Here is a 17,482-nt window from a genome sequence, read left to right on the forward strand (position 1 = left end):
AACATAGGACAATTTATATTCCCCATCCTCACTGCAAATGGGCAACAAACACACCTGATAATCCAGAAAAAAAAGGAGAAATGAGACTAAAATAAGTTACACATCTGAGAATTTTTTTAAAAATTTAAGCTCTGTGAAAAAGATTGTGCTCTACTGCTTAATCACAAGATGTTAGCTGCCATCTTAAATTTACTCCATTGTCCTGATAGGGGTTTTCAAGCTTTTTAAAGTCTAATTCTCAATTTGGGATTCACTTAGGCATTCTGCCTAAATTCACATTTAATTATGGGATAGGAAACAAGACATCAACATAAATAAGGAAATTCAAGTTAACAACTGCAAGATATCAGAGTTGAATTTTTAAACTCTTGGGCATAACTTCCTTTTCATTGCTTTTTAAATGTTTATTTATTAATAAAAACTTCTTGTTTTTAGAGACTGCCTTTCTTGAAAGAGCATAGAAAAAGAAAGCTCAGCCTATTAGTTTCATGTATTTGCTTACAAAAAAGAAAGTAGAAATGCATCCATTCTTTAAATGACCAATTTCTATATATTGTAATTAGCCACCTTTGCTGAAATATATAGTTTACATGATGTTGGGAAGCTAATATTCTACATATGATACCTTGTGAAGACCAGGACTCTGTTCCTTCCACCTGTGGTCCTAACAAGTTTGGAAGGAGGAGATCATTAAAAAAGAATGAACAACATTCATCTGAAAAATTATGTACAGCGAGGTAACAATTGTCATATTATAAATTTGAAGCTCTGCAAATCTACTCAGAAAATTCAACTTTCAATATTTACTCCAATGTCCAATAAAAGAACACTATAAAGTTATTGCAATATATTAAAAGTCAAAGGGAGATAAACTATATCTATTGTACCATATTGTTGCAGTCAAGAAAGGGTACTGATATATTTTGGAATTATATTTAAGTAAAACTGAAAATAAAATGATTTGAACATCACAGCAGATGACAAAATAAGAAGTTCTAGGAATTGGTCCTTTCACAAAAATAACTACTGAACTGGCAAGAACTGTCAGAATCAATTATTTCAGAACTCTGGAGTGTAGCAGGACTCTTTCAGCTTCCATAGAAATGCTTGATGAAGAAAGACACTGGAATACAAGGAAATTCCTGTCAGGTCACTGGCTGCAGAAATATTGGAATAGAGACTTCAATGACCATACATGATAAGGAATATAGTCTTTGCAACATTAGTTGAAAAAGTCATTGAACAAATGGATGACAGCAGTCTTCAACAGGCAGCAACAACAAACCTTGGGGTAGGAGAAGAATCTGATTTCTAGAATTATGACATTATAATATATAAAATGTTAAATTCTCAGCAAAATATTATAAATCTTACAATGTAAAGTACGGCCCATTCATAAGAAAAAGAAGACACTGACAGACACCATTCTTCAGGAAGCCTAGAGAGCAAATTCCAGACTTACTGGACAAATAAATATGTTCGAAGAGGTGAAAGAAACCATGGGCAAAGAAGTAAGGAAAATCAGGAGAGCAATGTATGAGCAAGTTGGGAATATACATAAGGAGACAGAGATTATAAGAAGGAACCAAGTAGTACTGGGAGTGGTGGCTTATGCCTGTAATCCCAGCACTTTGGGAGGCCAAGTTGGGTGGATTGCTTGAGCTCAGGAATTTGAGAGAAACCTGGGCAAAAAAGTGAGATTCCGTCTGTATTAGTCCATCCTCATGCTGCTAATAAAGACATACCTGAGACTGGGCAATTTATAAAGGAAAGAGGTTTCATTGACTCACAGCTCAACATGACTGGGAGGCCTCAGGAAACACAGTTATTGTGGAAGGGGAAGCAAATACATCCTTCTTCACATGGCAGCAGCAAGAAGTGCCGAGCAAAAGGAGGAAAAGCCCCTTATAAAACCATCAGATCTCGTGAGAACTCACTATCATGAGAACAGCAGTGTGGGGTTAACCACCCCCATGATTCAATTACCTACCACAGGGGGCCTCCAAAGACACATGGGGATTATAGGAACTAAAATTTAAGATGAGATTTGGGTGGGGACACAACCAAACCATATCATCATCTCTATAAAATATACAAAAAAAAATTAGCTGGATGTGGCAGTGTGCAGCTGTAGTCTCAGCTACCCAAGAGGCTGAGATGGGAGGATTACTTGAGCCCAGTGGAGGTTGCAGTAAGCTGAGATTGTGCTGTTGCACTCCAGCCTGGGTGACAGAGCCAGACCCTATCTCAAAAAAGAGGCAGAAGCAGAAAAGGAGAAGAAGAAGAAGAAAGACAAGGAGGAGGAAGAGGAGAGGAGGAGGAGGAGGAGGAAGAAGAAGAAGAAGAAGAAGAAGAAGAAGAAGAGGAGGAGGAGGAGGAGGAGGAAGAAGAAGAAGAAAAAGAAGAAGGAAGAAGAAGACAAATAGAAATTGTGGAGTTGAAAAGCACAACGGCTAAAAGAAAAAATTCACTAGAAGGGTTCAATAGAAGATATAAGCTGGCAGATAAAACAATCACCAAACTTGAAGATAGATGTCTTAGTCATTTCAAGCTGCTATAACAAAATACAGTATAGATTGGGTGGCTAAACTAAGAAACTTATTTTTCACACCTCTCAAGGCTAGATGTCTTATTTCAGGATGCCAGCAGAGTTGGATTCTGTTGAAGACCCTCTTCCTGGATTACAAATAGTTGCCTTCTTATTGTATCTTCAAATGGAAAATAGAGATAGAGACCTCTAGTTTCCTCCTTTTCTTATAAGGGTATGAATCTCATCATGTGTGTTCCACCCTCATGACCTCATGCAAACCTGATTACTTTCCAAAGGTCCCGCTCCAAATACCATCCCACTGAAGATTAAGACTTTAACATATGAATTTTCGGGGACCCAAGCAGGTAACCAAAACACCACAATACTGGCATAAAAGCCCCAAAAACAAAACAAAACAACAACAACAAAAAACCACCAACAACAAAAACGAAACAAATACACAGACAAATGGAACAAAATAAAGAACCAAAAAAAAAAAAAAATTCACACACTTACAGTCAGCTCATTTTTAATAAAAACGCCAAGAGCATACAAAGGATAAAGGACAGTCTCTTTAATAAATGGTATGAGGAAATCAGGATATCCAATGCAGAAGGATGAAAATAGAACCCCTTCTTCCACCATATACAAAAATAAAAAGAGTGGGTTAAATACTTAAATGTACAACCTGAAACTATGAAAATACTAGAAGAGAACATTGGGGAAATGCTTCAGGTAAAAGCACAAAAACCACAAGTAAAAGCACAAGTGACCATAGCAAAAATCGACAAATGGGATTGCGTCAAGCTAAAAAGCTTCTGCCCAGAGAAAGAAACACTTTAAAAAGTGAAGAGACCACCTACAGAATGGGAGAAAATATTTGCAAACTATCCAGCTGACAAGGGATTAAAGTCCAGAATATATAAGGGACTCAAACAACTCAATAGCAATAATAATAATAATAATCCAATCTGAAAATTAGTAAAAGATTTAAATGGATATTTTTCAAAAGAAGACATACAAATGGCCAATAAGTACATGAAAAAGTGCTCCACATCACTAATCATTAGAAAAATGCAAATCAAAACCACAATGAGATATCAACTCACCCCAGTTAGAATGGCTATTATCAAAAGAACAAAAGAGGACAAATGCTGGTGAGTATACACAGAAAGAGGGATACCCATACACTGTGGGTGGGAATAATATATAATATATAGTAATATAGTCATAATGGAAGACATTATATAGGTTCCTCCAAAAACTAAAACTAAAACGACTGTATGATTCAGCTATCTCACCGTTGGGTATATATCCAAAAGAAAGAACATACTATATCAAAGAAATATATGTACTTCCATGTTTATTACAGTACTATTCACAATAGCCAAATACAGAATCAACCTAACTGTTCATTAACGGACGAATGGATAAAGAAAATGTGGTATATATACCCAACAGAATATTATTCAGCCATTAAAAAGCATGAAAGCCTATCATTTGCAGCAACAGGAATGGAACTAGAGGTCAGTATGTTAATTGAAATACGTCAGGCACAGAAAGACAAATATTATACGTTTTCACTTCTATCTGGGAGCTAAAAAAGCAGATTTTATGGAAGTAGAGAGTAGAATGGTAGTTACCAGAGGCTGGGAAGAAAAGGGAAGAGGAGAGGATAATGAGAAGTTGGTTAATGGTACAAAAATAGATAGGAGAAATAAGTTCTAGTACTCATTAGTACAGTAAGAAAATTATGGTTAACAATAATTTATTGTGATCAATATAACTAGAAGAAAAATATTAATGTTCCAATACAAAAAAAAAATGTTTGAGTGTTGGATGTCCCGATTACCTTGATTTGATCATTACACATTGTATACATGTCTCAAAATATTATATGTACCCAAAATACGTATAATTATGATCTGTCAGTACAAAATATATCCCAAAATGGCCCCCAAACCCCAAAATACAGGATGGTAAAGGCACAAGGTAGATATTCCCATTCCAGAAGGGAGAAAAATGAAAGAAGGAAGAGGTGATGAGTCCCACATACGTCCAGAACCCATCACAGCAAATTACACTAGACTTTAATGTTCAAGAATAATCTAGAATAATCCTTTTTCATTTGATACTCTGCCCTCCAGGACCACTGGAGTGGAAATGTCACCCCCACAGCTTGGCAGAGATCCACCCATGCTGTGGCTAGGTTGAGTAGGACTTGTGCCCACCCAGCCCCACTGCATGGGGGTTATGCCCAAAGGCTCTCAGAATCGTGGTCTCTCCTCCAGGGTTCTGTCAGAGAGAAACTAAACCCCAAGGGCTCTACCATGTGAGGATCTTGCTTTCAAACTTCTTCCAGGTAGGGTTGTGCTACATGGCTCCAGGTGACCTCACCCTCATGGCTTTAATTGGAGGATATTTGGCCTGTTGAAGCTGAGATGATGTCCCTGATAATCTCTGAACTGCCTTTGGGGCTATTTCCCCCATCTTCCAGAATAGCACAAGACTACTGAATAGCTTTAGCATCCTGTCCTGTAGCCCCTAAGAAGTCTGGGAAACTTTTTTCATTCCCCCCAACTTTCATCTCCTTCAGTTCAGACTGGCAGTGTTCTTGGTGGAGTACTGATTAGGTCCATGTTTCACACCCATACCAATCTCCTTAACAGACAGTTGCTTGGCCACACCCTTGGTATTCTTAAGACTTTGCTTAGAAACATCTTCAGCTAAATACCCAATTTTATCACTCACAAGTTCTAGCTTCTGCAAAACACTAGAACACAAAGATAATTTAGCCAAGTTCTTTGCCACATTACAAAAAGGATTGCTTTCCTCTGGATTGCAATGGCATGTTCCTCTTTTCCATCTCAAACCTCATCAAAATGGCCTTTACTGTTCATATTTCCACCAACATTCTGCTCATGATTATTTATGTCTTCTCTAAGAAGAAGGAGGATTTCTCTCCAGTTCTCCTATTTTGGTCAGGCCTCACCAGATTGTCTTCAGCAGCCCCTTCATGGAAATATCTACTTTTTAAAGCATGAAGCTCAAAACTCATTTTAAGGTATTTGTTACAGTAGTATCACACTTCTTGTTAACCAGTTTATTTTAGTCAGTTCAGACTTCTATAACAAACATCACAGACTTGGTGACTTAAAGAAAAAATATTTCTTACAATTCCAGAGTCTTAGAAGTCCAAGACCAAAGTGACAAAAATTTCAGTGTCTTGTGAGGACCCTCTTTCTGTTTTACTGGCAGCCCCTTATTTTGCTGTATCCTCACATGATGGAGAAAAGTAGAGCTCTTATCTCCTCTTCTTATAAGGGCAATAATTCCATCATGAGGATTCCAATCTCATGACCTTAATTCTCTCCTAAATGCACCCCCTCCAAATACCATCACATTAAAAATTAGGAATTCAACATATGAATTAGAGGAGGTGTAAATATTCAATCCATAGCAATATGGCAATTGGAATTACCCAGTCTGAATAGCAGAAAGAAAAAATAATGAAGAGAAATAAACAGAACCTAAGAGGCCTATGGGACACTCTTAAGCATACTAACATACACATTCTAGGAGTAAATAACTGCAAAAGATACAGAATCAAAAGGGAGCACTAGAAAATACCAATCAAACACAAAAGAAGGTAGTATTGGAGGAATTGAGGAATAAAAAGGATATAAAATATATAGAATATGAAAAGCAATGTGACAGAAGTATATTCTTTATTATTAGTAATATTTTAAGTGGCTTAGATCCCCAATTAAAGACAGAAAGCAGCAGAATAAATTTTAAAGTGTGATCCAATTATATGCTGATTATAAGAAACCCACTTTAGACTCAAAGAAACAAATAGGTGGGAAGTAAAAGAATGAAAAAGATGTTGCATGTAAATAGTAGCCAAAAGACAGCTAATGTGACTATAGTCGCATAGTCAAATAGATGTTGAATTTTTTTATAAAAAATTTTTATAAAAGTGAAAGAAACACATTGCATATTGATAAAAGTGGCAATTTGTCAAGGAGATATAAAATTATACACATAAATGCACCAAACAGTGGAGTCCCAAAATATATGAAGCAACTATTGATAGAATTTATGAGAGAAGTAGACGCTTCTGTGAGAATAGTTGGAGACTTCAATATCCCACTTTTTTTTTTTGAGGTGGAGTCTCACTCTGTCACCCAGGCTGGAGTGCAGTGGTGTGATCTTGGCTCACTGTAACCTCCACCTCCCAAGTTCAAGAGGTTCTCCTCCTCAGCCTTCCAAGTAGCTGGGATTACAGGCATGCATTATGATGCTCAGCAAATTTTTGTATTTTTAGAAAAGACCAATGCCATGTTGGCCCGGCTGGTCTCAAACTCCTCACCTCAAGTGATCTGCCTGCCTTGACCTCTCAAAGTGCAATATTCCAGTTTCATAATGGATATAATATCTACACAGAAAACAAGAAGAAAATAGACTTGAATTACACTATAAACCAGCTAGACATAACAGACATAGTATGACAGATAGAACAATCCACAAAACAACAGAAAAATATACGTTTTTTTGAAGTGCACAGAAACATTCTCCAGGGTAGACTATAATTTGGTTCATAAAAATAATTATCAATAAATTTAGAAGGAATAAATTCATTTAAAGTACCTTCTCTCACAACAATAGAGAATAAAGCTGAAAATCAGTAACAGAAGGAAAACTGAAAAATTTTCACATACACAAAAATAACACACTCTTAAACAACCAGTGGGTCAAAGAAAAAATCACATGGCAAATTAAAAAATATTTAGAAACAAATGAAGACAAAACATAGCATACAAAAACTTATGGGACGAGGTGGCGGCAGCAGGAGGAGGAAGGCCGGGCTGGCAGGAGAGGAGAAGGTAGGCGCCACATCACATGCAACTCCAGGCAGGGCAGTCCAGTGGCTGAGGGATGCAGCCAGATCTTGGTGGGATGGGGGTCTTGCCAAGGCCTAGGTCTGGCGACTAGGTGGAGGCATCACGGGAGCCTTTTGGATACCACGGAGATGTGTGTTTGTCTGTAATGTATTTCACTCTCTACATTTAAAGGACATTCTTTCCAAACTGCTGTGAATAAATTTGGAATGATACTGCATATTTTAATCTAATGGAGAACTAGCTGCACTTTAAATAAGGATTGCTGCACTGTATGACTTTAGAACATCCCTCACGATGTCATAAACCTGGAGCCAGAACCCCCAAGGCCTGAAGCAGATTGGTCTGGACCAGATCTGGGACGACCTCAGAGTCACCATCCAGCAGGTGTACATGCTGCACAGCATGACCAGGTCCAGATACATGGAGCTCCACACTCATGTTTATAACTAGTGTACTAGGGTACACCAGTCAAACCAAGCACGAGGAGCTGGAGTTTCTAAGTCAAAAAAGGGGCAGACACCTGAAGGAGCTCAGTTTGTTGGCTTGGAATTATGCAAACAACTTAAGTAATTTTTGAAGAATTATTTGACAAGTCTTCTTAAGGATGGAGAAGATTTGATGGACAAGAGTGTACTGAAATTCTACACTCAACAATGGGAAGATTACTGATTTTCAAGCAAAGTGCTGAATGGAATTTGTGCCTACCTCAATAGACCTTGGGTTCACCGTGAGTGTGACAAAGGATGAAAGGAATGTGTGAAATCTATTCCTTTGCATTAGTGACTTGTAGAGACTATTTAGGTCACTGAATAAACAGGTAAGAAATTCTGCTTCAAAGCTGATCAAAAAGGAAGAAAATGGTGAAACCATCAATACAAAACTGTGAGTGGAATTTTAGTCTTACATGGAATTGGAGCTGAATGAAGATGATGCATTTGCAAAGGGCCCTACGTTAACAGTGTATAAAGAATCCTTTGAATCTCTCTTTTTCTTCTGTTACAGAGAGATTTTATTCCAAAGAGAGCACTGAATTCTTGCAGCAGAACCCAGTTACTGAATATATGAATAAGGCAGAAGCTTGTGTGCTTCAGGAACAATGAAGAGTTCAGGTTTACCTTCATGAAGGCACACAAGATGAATTAGCAAGGAAATGTGAGCATGTCCTCATTGAAAAACACTTGGAAATTTTCCACACAGAACTTCAGAATTTATTGGATGCTGACAAAAATGAAGATTTGGGACACATGTATAATCTTGTATCTAGAATTCAGAATGACCTAGGAGAACTGAAAAAACTGCTGGAGATGCACATTCATAATCAGGGTCTTTTAGTCATTGAAAAGTGTGGAGAAGCTGCTTTAAATGACCCCCGTGCTTGATGTTCAAAAAAATGCATTGCCTTGGTAATGTCTGCATTTAACAATGACACTGGCTTTGTGGCTGCTCTTGACAAGGCTTGTGGTTGCTTCATAAACAACAATGTGGTTACCAAGATGGCCCAGTCATCCAGTAAAATCCCCTGAGTCACTGGCTCACTACTGTGACTCCTTCTTGAGGAAAAGTTCCAAGAACACAGATGAGGCAGAACTAGAAGATACACTCAATCATGTAACAGTTGTCTTCAAGTACCCAGGGGACAAAGACATGTTTCAGAAGTTCTATGCAAAAATGCTGGCCAAGAGGCTCATCCACAATGACGATGCAAGTGATGATGCCAGTAACCATGTCAATTTTCAGCCACTGTGATGGCTGGCATAGAAAGCTGTGAATTGCCGATAACTACGTTCCCACCCTAAGGGAAGGCAGTGAGTGACATTGCTGAAGCCAGCATGTTCTCTAAGTTAAAGCAAGCTTGTGGTTTCAAGTATACCTCTAAACTTCAGTGGACGTTTCAAGACACTGGTATGAGCAAAGATCTGAATGAGCAATTAAAAAATCACCTGACAAATTCAGAACCCCTAGACTGAGATTTCAGCATTTAAGTGCTGAGCTCTGGGTCCTGGTCCTTTGAGCAGTCTTGTATGTTTGCCTTCCCTTAGGGTTGGAATGTAGTTATCGGCAATTCACAGCTTTCTATGCCAGCCGTCACCGTGGCTGAAAATTGACATGGTTATATCAGTTGTCTAAAAGAGAATTAGTAACCAACTGTTTCACAAACAGATATACTTTGCAGGCATCCACATTCCAGATAGCAATCCTGCTTCAGTACAACACAGAAGATGCCTTGGTCCTGGAAGATGAAAATGCAAATGCTGATGAGGTGGAATTGAAACCAGATACCTTAATAAAATTATATCTTGGTTATAAAAATTAGAAATTAAGGGTTAACATCAATGTGCCAATGAAATGGAACAGAAGCAGGAACAAGAAACCACACACAAAAATACTGAGGAAGACTGCAAACTACTGATTCAGATGGCCATCATGAGAATCATGAAGATAAGGAAGGTTCTGAAACACCAGCAGTTAGTTGATGAGGCCCTCACTCAGCTATCCTCCAGGTTCAAACCCCAGGTCCCTGATCAAGAAATGCATTGACATTCTAATTGAGAAAGAACATTTGGAGCAAGTTGATGGTGAAAAAGACACCTATAGTTACTTCACTTAACCCTCTAGGAAGGGTCTGATTTTGTGTCCTGCAGCAAATAGTTCATGTTGGAAAGAATGGAAACAACTCAAGTTTATGGCAGCCAGCCTGCCACCATTGGACCTCCCTTTCTAAAACTGAGACCAAGACTCCTATCAGCTGTTCTTAGATTTACATTGGAACTGCTCAGGATAGATACATTTCAAATCTGTAAATACAGACACCAATGCCATTTACCCTAATTTAAGAACAGAAAAGACTGAACCTCCCATGGTGAAGGCTGACTGCTACTGCATTTGAATAAAGACATGGGCTCCCCCATTAGCAGCTGTTGTATTGGCAGCACTTGTCATGTTGGCAGCACTTTGAGAGCAAGTCTGAATGGACCCATGTGTAATCTGCTATGAAAACCCATTTGTTTAGTGTATTTCATTTTTAATGTGTGAAAATAAAGAAAATTAAAGGATTTCTTATTGAATGGTACCTCACATCTCAACACTAACTAACATTGAATGTAAATGGCCGTATTGCTCCACTTAAAAGATACAGAACAATAGAATGGATAAGAATTCACCAACCAACTATTTTCTGCCTTTAAGAGACTCACCTAATACATGAGGACTCTCATAAACTTAAGGTAAAGGGGTGGAAAAAGGCATTTCATGTGAATGGACACCAAAATGAGCAGGAGTAGCTATTCTTATATCAGACAAAATGAACTTTAAAGCAACAGCAGTTAAAAAAGACAAAGAGGGACATTATATAATGGTAAAAGGCCTGTTCAACAAGAAAGTATCACAATCCTAAATATATATGCACCTAACACTGGAGCTCCCAAATTTATAAAACAATTACTTATAGACCTAAGAAATGAGATAGACAGCAATACAATAGTAGTGGGGAACTTCAATACTCCACTGACAGCACTAGACAGGTCATCAAGACAGAAAGTCAACAACAACAACAACAAACAATGGATTTAAGCTATACCTTGGAACAAATGGACTTAAAAGATATACATACAAAATTTCAGCCAACAACCGCAGAATACACATTCTATGCAACAGCTCACGGAACTTTCTCCAAGATAGACTATATAATAGGCCACAAAATGAGCCTTAATAAATTTAAGAAAATTGAAATCATATTAAGCACTCTCTCAGACCACAGTGGAATAAAACTGAAAATCAACTCCAAAAGAAACTTTCAAAATCATGCAAATATATGGAAATTAAATAATCCGATCCTGAATGATCATTGGATCAAAAATGAAATCAAGATGAAAATTTGAACAATTCTTCAAAGTGAACAACAATAGTGACACAACCTATCAAAACCTCTGGGATGCTGGGTGCAGTGGCTCATGCCTGTAATCCCAGCACTTTGGGAGGCCAAGGAGGGTGGATCATGAGGTCAGGAGTTCAAGACCATCCTGGCCAAGATGGTGAAACACCATCTCTACTAAAAATACAAAAATTAGCTGGGTGTGGCGGCATCTGCCTATAGTCCCAGCTACTCAGGAGGCTGAGGCAGAAGAATCACTTGAACCTGGGAAGCAGAGGTTGCAGTGAGCCAAGATCATGCCACTGCACTCCAGCCTGGGTGACGGAATGAGACTCTGTCAAAAAAACAAAAAACAACAGCAACAAAACTACCTCTCAGATACAGCAAAGGCAATGCTAGGAGGAAAGTTCATAGCCCTAAAAGCCTACATCGAAAAAACTGACAGAGCACAAACTGACAATCTACGGTCACACCTCAAGGAACTAGAGAAGAACAAATCAAACCCAAACCCAGCAGAAGAAATGAAATAACAAAGATCAGAGCAGAACTAAATGAAATTGAAACAAACAAAAAATACAAAAGAGAAATTAAACAAAAATCTGGTTCTTTGAAAAGAAAAATAAAATTGATAGACCATTAGCAAGATTAACCAAGAAAAGAGAAAATCCAAATAACCTCAATGAGAAATGAAATGGGAGATATTACAACCGACACGACAGAAATACAAAAGATCATTCAAGGCTATTGTGTACATCTTTACATGTAGACTAAAAAACCTAGAAGAGATGGATGAATTCCTGGAAAGATACAACCCTCCTAGCTTAAATCAGGAAAAATTAGATATCCTAAACAGACCAATAACAAGCAGCAAGATTGAAATGGTAATTTAAAAATTACTAACAACAAAAAAAGTCCAGAACCAGATAGATTAACAGCAGAATTCTACCAGACATTCAAAGAATTGGTACAAATCCTATTGACACTATTCCACAAGATAGAGAAAGAGGAAACCCTCTCTAAGTCATCCTATGATGCCAGCATCACCCTAATACCAAAACCAGGAAAGGACATAACCAAAAAAGAAAACTACAGACCGATATCCCTGATGAACATAGATGCTAAATCCTTAACAAAATACTAGCTAACCAAATCCAACAACACTATCCAAAAGCTAATCCACCATGATCAAGTGGATTTCATACCAGGGATGGTTTAACATATGCAAGTCAGTAAATGTGATGCACCACAAAAACAGAATTAAAAACAAAAATCACATGATTATCTCAACAAATGCAGAAAAAGCATTTGACAAAATCCAGCATCCATTTATGATTAAAACTCTCAGCAAAATCAGCATACAAGGGATATACCTCAATGTAATAAAAGATGACAAACCCACAGCCCACATAATACTGAATGGTGAAAAGTTGAAAGCATATTCTCTGATAACTGGAACCAGATAAGGATGTCCACTCTCACCACTCCCCTTCAGCATCATACTGGAAGTCCTAGCCAGAGCAGTCAGACAAGAGAAAGAAATAAAGGGCATCTAAATCAGTAAAGAGGAAGTCAAACTGTCACTGTTTGCTGATATGATTGTTTACCTTGAAAACCCTAATGAGTCCTCCAGAAAGTTCCTAGAATTGACAAAATAATTCAGCAAAGTTCTTGGATACAAAATTAAGGTACACAAATCAGTAGCTCTTCTATACACCAACAGCAACCAAGCAGAGAATCAAATCAAGAACTCAACCCCTTTTACAATAGCTGCAAAAAAAGGAAAATACTTAGGAATATGCTTAACCAAGGAGGTGAAAGACCTGCACAAGGAAAACCACAAAACACTGCTGAAAGAAATCATAGACAACACGAACAAATGGAAACACATCCCATGCTCATGGATGGGTAGAATGAATATTGTGAAAATGACCATATTGCCAAAAGCAATTTACAAATTCAACACAATTCCCATTAAAATACCACCATCATTCTTCACAGAATTAGAAGAAACAATTCCAAAGTTCATGTAGAATCAAAGAAGATCCTGCATATCCAAAACAAGACTAAACAAAAAGAACAAATTTGGAGGCATCACATTACCTAATTTCAAACTATACTATAAGGCCATAGTCACCAAAACAGCATGGTACTAGTATAAAAATAGGCACACAGACCAATGTAACAGAATAGAGAGCCCAGAAATAAACCCAAATGCTTACAGACAGCTGATCTTTGACACAGCAAACAAAAACATAAATTGGGGAAAGGACACCCTTTTTAACAAATGGTGCTGAGATAAATGGCTAGCCACATGTAGGAGAATGAAACTAGATCTTCATCTCTTACCTTATACGAAAATCAACTCAAGATGGATTAAGGATTTAAATCTTATGTGCTTTCCTGAAACTATAAAAATTTTAGAAGATAACATTGTAAAAACCCTTCTAGACATTGGCTTAGGCAAGAATTTCATGACCAAGAACCGAAAAGCAAATACAATAAGAACAAAGATAAATAGCTGGGACTTAATTAAACTAAAAAGCCTTCGCAGGGCAAAAGAAACAGTCAGCAAAGTAAGCAGGCAATCCACAGAGTGGGAGAAAATCTTCACAATCTATACATCTGACAAAGAACTAATATCTAGAAGCTACAAGAAACTCAAACAAATCAACAAGAATAAAAACAAGCAATCCCATTGAAAAGTGGGCTAAAGACATGAATAGACAATTCTGAAAATGAGACATACAAATGGCCAACAAATATATGAAAAAATGCTCAACATCACTAATGATCAGGGAAATGCAAATCAAAACCACAATGCAATACCATCTTACTCCTGCAAGAATTACCATAATCAAAAAATAAAAACACAGTAGATGTTGGCATGGATGCAGTGATTAGGGAACACTTCTACACTGCTGGTGAGAATGTAAATTAGTACAACAACTATGGAAAACAGTGTGAAGACTCTTTAAAGAACTAAAAGTAGAATTTTTTAGTTCTACCATTTGATCCAGCAATCCCACTACTGGATATTTACCCAGAGGAAAATAAGTCATTGTACGAAAAAGATACTTGCACATGCTTGTTTGTAGCAGCACAATTCAAAATTGCAAAATTGTGGAACCAACCCAAATGCTCATCAATCAATGAGTGGGTAAAGAAACTGTGGTCTATATGTATATCTATATCTATATATATGATGGAATACTACTCAGCCATAAAAAGGAATAAATTAATGGCATTTGCAGCAACCTGGATGAGATTGGAGACTATTATTCTAAGAGAAGTAACTCAGAAATGGAAAACCAAACGTCATATGTTCTCACTGATATGTGGGAGCTAAGCTCTGAGGATGCAAAAGTGTAAGAGTGATACAGTGGACTTTGGGGACTTAGGGGAAAGAGTGGGAGGGAAGTGAGGGATCAAAGATTACAAATAGGGTGCAGTGTATACTGCTCGAGTGATGGGTGCACCAAAATCTCAAAAATCACCACTAAAGAACTTACTCATGTACCAAACACCACCTGTACCCCAATAACCTATAGAAAAATTAAAACTTTTTTTAAAAAGGACAACGGAGATTGAGAAGAAAAAGAAATTACTACTTTAACATCAGTCTCAGGTTGATGACAACTTACTTATTAAATGCATAGGTTCTGCATTGGGTGATGGTATATAATTTTAAATAGATCCTCATATATGTTTGTTTATATATGCACATATAAAATCTATCTATATATATAGAAAAAAACCTTATGCGATGCAATAAAGGCAGTGCTCAGAAGAAAGTTTATAGCTGAAAATGCCCACATTACAAAATGAAAAAGATGTCACATCAACAACCCAACAAAAGGAATGATATAATAAAGGTTAAAGCAGAGATGACAAGCTAGAGAATAAAAAAATAGAGATAATCAATAAAACCAAATATTGGTTTCTTGAAATAATCAACAAAGTTGATAAGTATTTAGCTACATTGCTAAGAAAAACAGACAGTAGATGTAAATAACTAGAATCAGAAATGAAAGTGGAAACAATACTTCCAACTTTACAGAAATAAAAGGATTATAAGATACTAGTATGAACAAATGAGTGCCAACAAATTAAATAATTTAGATGGACTGAATAAATTCCTAGAAAACATAAATTACTAAAACTGACTCAAGAAGAAATAGAAAATGTCAATTGACCTACAACAATTAAAGAGATTGAAATCAGTAAGAAAAAAAAAGAAACAAACAAAACTCCCAACAAAGAAAAGCCCAGAACTAGTTGGCTTCACTGGTATATTATACATTTCAAAAAGGATTAACACTGACATTAATATTACTCAACCTCCTCCAAAATACAGAAGAGAAGGAAATTATTCCTAATACAATGCCCTAATACTAAAGTCAGACAAAATAGTACAGGAAAACTATAGCCTATCTTTATGAATATAGATACAGAAATCCTCAACAAAATACTTGCAGACTGGATCCAACAGCACAGTAAAAATATACTCCATAACCAAGTGGGATTAATCTCAGATGTACAAGAGTGGTTCAGTGTCTAAAAGTGGATTGATGCAATAGATCACATTAATAGAATAGAGGAAAAATACTACATGGTCAATTCAGGTGCAAAAAAAGATGACAAAATCCAACACCCTTCCATGATAAAAATACTCATCAAAGTAGGAAAAGAAAAGGAAACTTCCTCAACATGATAAAAGACATTTATGAATATTCCACAGCTAACATTATACGCAATGGTGGAAGACAGAAAGCTTTTCTGGTAAGGTCAGGAACAAGACAGGATGTCTACTTTCATCACTGTTACTCAACCTTGTACTGAAAATCCTAGCTAGAACTATGAAATGAACAAATAAGATGTTCACATTGGAAACAAAGAAGTTCAACTATCTCTATTTGGAAACGACATAATTCTATTTTAAGAAAAATTCCAAGCAACACACACACACACACACACACACACACACACACACGAGCTAATAAATAAATTTGGTAAAGTTGCAGGGTATAAGATCTTACTAGTCTGTTCTCCTGCTGCTAATAAAGACATACCCAAGACTGAGTAATTTGTAAAAAAAAAAAAAAAGAGGTTTCATGTACTCACAGTTCCACGTGTCTGGGGAGGCCTCACAATCACAGCAGAAGACGAAGGAAGAGCAAAGGAATGTCTTACATGGCAGCTGGCGAAAAGAGAGCTTGTGCAAGAGAACTCTTATTTATAAAACCATCAGATCTCTTGTGATCTCTTATTCTCTATCATGAGAATAGTATAGGGGAAATGGCCCCTATGATTCAATTATCTCCCACTGGCTTCCTCCCACAACATGTGGGACTTACGGGAGTTACAATTCAAGATGAGATTTGGGTGGGGACACAGCCAAACCATATCATTCCACCCCTGGATCCTCTCACATCTTATGTCCTCAGATTTCGAAACCAATCATGCCTTCCCAACTGTCCCCAAAGTCTTAACTCATTTCAGCATTAACTCAAAAGTCCACCATTCAAACTCTCACCTGACACAAGGAAAGTCTCTCCTGCCTATGAGCCTGTAAAATCAAAAGCAAGTTAGTTACTTCCTAGATACAAGGGGTGTCCAAGCATTACATAAGTACACCCATTCCAAATGGGAGAAATTGGCCCAACTGAAAGGGCTAAAAGTCCCATGCAAGTCTGAAATCCAGCAGGGCAATCAAGTCTTAAAGTTCCAAAATGATCTCCTTTGACTCCATGTCTCACATCCAGGTCAGGCTGATGAAAGAGGTGGGTTCCCATGGACTTGGGTAACTTTGCCCCTGTGGCTTTGCAGGATACAGCCTCCCTCCTGGCTGCTTTTATAGGCTGGCATTGAGTGTTTGTGGCTTTTCCAGGCACAGGGTGTAAGCTGTCAGTGGATTTACCATTTCCGGGTCTGGAGGACAGTGGTCCTCTTCTCACAGTTCCACTAGGCAGTGCCCCAGTGAAGACTCTGTTTGAGGGCTCCCACCCCACATTTTCCTTCTGTGCTGTCCTAGCAGAGGTTCTCCATGAGGGCACTGCCCCTGCAGCAAACTTCTTCCTGGACATCCAGGCATTTCCATACATCCTCTGAAACCTAGGCAGAAGTTTGCAAACCTCAGTTCTTGACTTTGGTGCACTTCAGGCTCAACACCATGTGGAA

The 17,482-nt window shown here is 37.6% G+C and overlaps 1 protein-coding gene and 1 pseudogene across 1 annotated transcript in view; one reads left to right on the forward strand and one right to left on the reverse strand.

Moving 5' to 3' along the window:
- The window catches only part of CCDC192 (coiled-coil domain containing 192), a 241,297-nt gene that overhangs the window by 152,131 nt on the left and 71,684 nt on the right, over positions 1-17,482 (reverse strand). The window lies entirely within an intron of this gene.
- Positions 7,729-10,178, forward strand: LOC117065924 (annotated as a pseudogene).

The sequence above is a fragment of the Trachypithecus francoisi genome, unplaced genomic scaffold, assembly GCF_009764315.1.
Source record: "Trachypithecus francoisi isolate TF-2019V2 unplaced genomic scaffold, Tfra_2.0 Lachesis_group2, whole genome shotgun sequence".
NCBI classification, from domain to species: Eukaryota; Metazoa; Chordata; class Mammalia; order Primates; family Cercopithecidae; genus Trachypithecus; species Trachypithecus francoisi.